A 6139-nucleotide genomic window follows, 5' to 3' on the forward strand; every position below is an offset into this window, starting at 1 on the left:
AAAAATACAGAATGAGATATATCGAATACTGTGATACAACCATTAACTCAACAAGTCATTTACAATGACATAGTCCCCACTTGTAATAGGAGTATTAGTCTTGATGGGGCAGGAAAATGTGGTCATTAAGAAGTATCACTGGAGTGTATATGTTGAGATCTATGGGCACATAGGTCTATGTCGTTGTTCCCAATTTGAAACACATGAGGCATGTCTAAGTTATGGTTCTAATCGGGAAAAAGATCAGACCTCTAGCAGTATTGGCCAGCCAAGAAATACATATGCGCATTATAAATGAGGTACAAGATGTGACATCTTAAGGTCTAATATCCTATCAAAATTGGAGGGTATAGAACTTGTGGTTACTGAAATATGCATATATATGTATAATCAAGGTCAAAGGTCATCAAGGTCACATGACATTTTGAAAAAAAAATAATGCTAATTAATCCCTATATGCCAAAAAAATCAGATCTCTAGCTCTATTCGCTTGCCCAGAATTAGATGTGTACATAATTAATGAGGTAAAGCGTGTGTTGTCATAAGGTCTCCCATCCTACTAAATACAAAGGACATAGCACTTGTGTTTACTTATTTATTGACATAAACATATATTTTAGGTAAAAGGTCATCGAGGTCACATGACATTTGGTCAAAAAATTTCTCTCCTATAGTTATCCCTATATACCAAAAATCAGACATCCAGCTCTATTGGCTCGCTCAGAATGAGATATGCGCATAATTATTGACGTACAGTATGTGGCGTCATAAGGTGTCCCATCATACCAAACATGAAGGGTGTAGCACTTGTGGTTACCGAGTTATGGACAAATATGTATATTTGAGGTCAAAGGTCACCGAGGTCACGTGACAATTTTGTCAAAAAAATTGTTTCGCTAAGTTAGGCCAAAGTAAGTAAATTCTTTGTTTTGCGTCCACTCAAAATCCTAAAAGGTACGCGGCTAAGCGGCTAAAAAACACACACAGAAAATTTGACACAAATCTGTTGCCTTTATTGGACAATTTTTCTCAAACCACATGAATACTCCTGTCACAGTGTGACACACTGTATGATCACTGTATGCATTTTCATAACAAATGGATCAAAATAAACAGTCATTCTTTGACGTTTGCTTTTCTCTTATTAGTTTTAGATTTCTTTCTTGTGCATTCAAAGTGTCCACATGTCAATACCATTGCACAGCAACTTGACAGCCTCATCAAATTACTTAAATCTGGACAGTTTGAGGAATGGGTACACTATAACAGTATACAGTAGCGGTCTTTTGTCCTCAAGTTCTTGTACGTTTTTTTCAAGTTTCTTGTAATGTCTATGCTCTGATGAATGTCATAGTTTGCTGAAAGGTGTCTGGTTTGAAAGAAAACACCAAACAGAAATGGTAACTTGTAGCCTCTGCATTCAATTTTAGAAAGATGGGGCATCAGAGAGAAGAAGAAATTGGTGATATAATTGACAAAAGTATTCCCTGTAGCTTCCTCGGGACCATCCGTAAAACCAGCACCTTTCCTTTCCACCAAATAAAAGAAAGCATTTCGCAATTGTCAGTCTCCACACACAGACTCATCAAACCAAAATATAGGTGAAAGCTTCACATCTATATTCCTTGCCACACTCCAGATTGATTGAAAAGATGAAGTATCATGGCATAAATGGAAATATTCTACAGTGGGTCAAAGCATGATTGACAAATACAAAACAGCGAGTAGTCATAAATGGAGCATCATCTGAATGGAGAATACGTCACAAGTGGTTTCCAAAGGGTTCAGTTCTTGGACCAATACTCTTTCTAATCTACAACAATCATACTGGCGGTGAAATTAGTTCTGAACTCAAAAATTTACTGACAATACCAAGACATATCATCCCTTGCGAAATTGTAGTGATCCTGAAATTCTGCAAGCTGATTTGGACAAGCTACAAAAAATGAGTGAACACTGGCGACGCATATTGGCTACAACAACCCCTTCAATAAATACTCAATGAACAACATTTCACTGGGACGTACAACTGAAGTAAATGACTTGGGTGATCTACTCCATTCTACCTTAAAACCTTCAAGCAAATGTGATAAGTTTGCAAAAAAGCAAACAGAATGTTGATCTCATCAAACGATCATTGTCGATCAAATCAAAAAAATGTCATTCTTCATCTTTACAAGCAACTTGTTAGACCAAAGCTCGAACATGCAGTACAAGCTTGGTCACCATGGCTACAAAAGGACATAAAAATCTTAGCACGGCAAATAATACCTAAAATCCAACACTGCAATTATCAAAATAGACTTAAACAGCTTGGTTTAATAACACTTGAACAAAGAAGAATTCGCGGCGACATGATTCAACTCTAGAATTAGTTATCAAAGGCCATGACCACTGTAACCTTTCACTTGAGTTAGCAGCCGACTCCAGAACTTGAGGACACTGTCCCAAACTTCATAAACTAACCGTTCGACTTAACACAAGAAAGTACTTTTTTCAGCAAGAGTTGTGGACACCTGGAATAAATTACCAGCCGATGTCATTAATGCAGAAAGTTAGATCTCCTTCAAGAGCAGCTACGACCGCCTACTACAAATTTGAACTTTCACAGAGGGATTCTCATATACTTTCCCATACCCAAACTGAACAAAAAAGTACGTAAAGGCCTTTCGTTTACAGGACTGATCACTGGTTTATTTTTTGTTTCAAGTTAAAATGGACGAATTAACCAAATTTTTGGCAAACCTAAAAGACCAATTAACTAGGATAGGCCTCAACACTTTCCGATTTTTCCGTCTGCCATACTCTCTGAGTCGTGGTACCCAAGTCCAATCGGCCGACTGAATCTCTCTCTGTTCAAGTCCCAATTGCTCGCAATGACCATGCCTTCAAGTTGCCGTGCAAAGGTTTCCTGTTTTTTAACTTCGATTATTTCCCTGCTTTCATCCATTTTTTATCGTGACGACAAAGCCACAACAGGCAAAGCCACAACAGACAGCGAGAACATGAGGCCCCGGCGTGAGGCTGAGAGTATCGACAGGGGTAAATGTGTAGAGAGTACTGTTTTACGTCACCGCATGGTCCATTAGTGAAATCTGACTGCCGTAAAGGAGTGTTTCGTCGCAAAGTTAAAAGCCACGACTTGTTTTTGCGACAAAATAGCGCCACCAACGGCGAAATTTTGAAAGGAAAGTTTGTGTTTTTTTTTCCGAAAAATCTCCAAAACCTAGGCGCGCGCGGACGCAAAACAAAGAATTTACTTACTTTGCCTTATCCCTATATACCAAAAATCAGACCTCTAGCTCTATAGGCTCGCTCAAAATTAGATGTGTGCATAATAATGAGGTACAATATGTGGCGTCATAAGGTGATCCATCATACCATACATGAAGGGTGTAGCACTTGTGTGTTACTGAGTTATGGACAAGTATGTATATTTGAGGTCATAGGTCACCGAGGTCACGTGACATTTTATCAAAAAAAATTGTATTGCTAAGTTATCCCCATATACCAAAAATCAGACCTCTAGCTCTATTGGCTCGCTCAAAATTAGATATGCGCATAAGTAATGAGGTACAATATGTGGCGTCATAAGGTGTCCCATCATACCATACATGAAGGCTGTAGCACTTGTGGTTACTGAGTTATGGACAAATATGTATATTTGAGGTCAAAGGTCACCGAGGTCACGTGACATTTTGTCAAAAAAATTGTATTGCTAAGTTATCCCTATATACCAAAAATCAGACCTCTAGCTCTATTGGCTCGCTCAAAATTAGATGTGCGCATAATTAATGAGGTACAATATGTGGCATTATAAGGTGTCCCATCATACCATATATGAAGGCTGTAGCACTTGTGGTTACTGAGTTATGGACAAATATGTATATTTGAGGTCAAAGGTCACCAAGGTCACGTGACATTTTGTCAAAAAAATTGTATTGCTAAGTTATCCCTATATACCAAAAATCAGACCTCTAGTTCTATTGGCTCGCTCAAAATTTGATATGTGCATAATTAATGAGGTACAATATGTGGCGTCATAAGGTGTCCCATCATACCATACATGAAGGCCGTAGCACTTGTGGTTACTGAGTTATGGACAAATATGTATATTTGAGGTCAAAGGTCACCGAGGTCACGTGACATTTTGTCAAAAAAATTGTTTTGCTAAGTTATCCCTATATACCAAAAATCAGACCTCTAGCTCTATTGGCTCGCTCAAAATTAGATATGCGCATAATTAATGAGGTACAATATGTTGCGTCATAAGGTGTCCCATCATACCATACATGAAGGCTGTAGCACTTGTGGTTACTGAGTTATGGACAAATATGTATATTTGAGGTCAAAGGTCGCCGAGGTCACATGACATTTTGTCAAAAAAATTGTATTGCTAAGTTATCCCTATATACCAAAAATCAGACCTCTAGCTCTATTGGCTCGCTCAAAATTAGATGTGTGCATAATTAATGAGGTACAATATGTGGCATTATAAGGTGTCCCATCATACCATACATGAAGGCTGTAGCACTTGTGGTTACTGAGTTATGGACAAATATGTATATTTGAGGTCAAAGGTCACCAAGGTCACGTGACATTTTGTCAAAAAAATTGTATTGCTAAGTTATCCCTATATACCAAAAATCAGACCTCTAGTTCTATTGGCTCGCTCAAAATTTGATATGTGCATAATTAATGAGGTACAATATGTGGCGTCATAAGGTGTCCCATCATACCATACATGAAGGCCGTAGCACTTGTGGTTACTGAGTTATGGACAAATATGTATATTTGAGGTCAAAGGTCACCGAGGTCACGTGACATTTTGTCAAAAAAATTGTTTTGCTAAGTTATCCCTATATACCAAAAATCAGACCTCTAGCTCTATTGGCTCGCTCAAAATTAGATATGCGCATAATTAATGAGGTACAATATGTTGCGTCATAAGGTGTCCCATCATACCATACATGAAGGCTGTAGCACTTGTGGTTACTGAGTTATGGACAAATATGTATATTTGAGGTCAAAGGTCGCCGAGGTCACGTGACATTTTGTCAAAAAAATTGTTTTGCTAAGTTATCCCTATATACCAAAAATCAGACCTCTAGCTCTATTGGCTCGCTCAAAATTAGATATGCACATAATTAATGAGGTACAATATGTGGCGTCATAAGCTGTCCCATCATACCATATATGAAGGCTGTAGCACTTGTGGTTACTGAGTTATGGACAAATATGTATATTTGAGATCAAAGGTCATCAAGGTCAGATGACATTTTGTCAAAATATCCCAGATATATGCGTGAACGGATGGACTCACGGATGGACGAACAGACGGACATGACCCAATCTATAAGCTCACTGGACTTCATCTGTGGGACTAAAAATTGTGTCACTGCATCCTTTTTGCAATATGAATACGATGAGAAACTAAATTTTTATTTTTTGTGGCCTTATACATGGGAGTCTATGGAGATCTGCCTTATACATGGGAGTCTATGGACGTGTAAACTAAAAATATGCAAATTTCACCACGATTTGCCCAAATTGGCAAAGGTCACTGCTATGCACTTCCATACCAAGTTTCAAATCAATCGGACTTGTGGTTTCAGAGCAGGAGATTTTTTGACCAAAAATGGGAGAAAATTACAAAAAATTCATAGCAAGTCCAAGATACTGACCCAAGATGTTCACAATCATTTCATGTCAGCCCAAAGTACTTACATGCCAATTTTCATGTAATCTGCTCAGTGGTTATTGAGTTTTTTCAATTTGACTGTTTTTACATTTTTTCACTTAATTTGCATATTTTTGGCAATGACAACTTCATTTGAACAAAATCTCATCTACAGCCCATCATCCATGTACACACCAAATATCAAGATGAAATGTACAGCGGTTTTGGAGTTTTTGATGTTGACGGACAGACATACAGACATACAGACATACAGACACACAGACATACAGACATTTTCCTAGCCTATAAGAATAGCTTCCATTGCCATATATACATATGGCTATGGGAGCTAAAAATTGTGCAAAGTTGCGCCTTCATGGTCTGTTGCTGTCCACAACTTCTTTGTATTTTAGCTTCAGTGCCTTGAGCTTGCAGTGGCACTGATCTGCTGTAAGGTTT

Source organism: Ptychodera flava, chromosome 11, assembly GCF_041260155.1.
Source record: "Ptychodera flava strain L36383 chromosome 11, AS_Pfla_20210202, whole genome shotgun sequence".
Taxonomy (NCBI): Eukaryota; Metazoa; Hemichordata; class Enteropneusta; family Ptychoderidae; genus Ptychodera; species Ptychodera flava.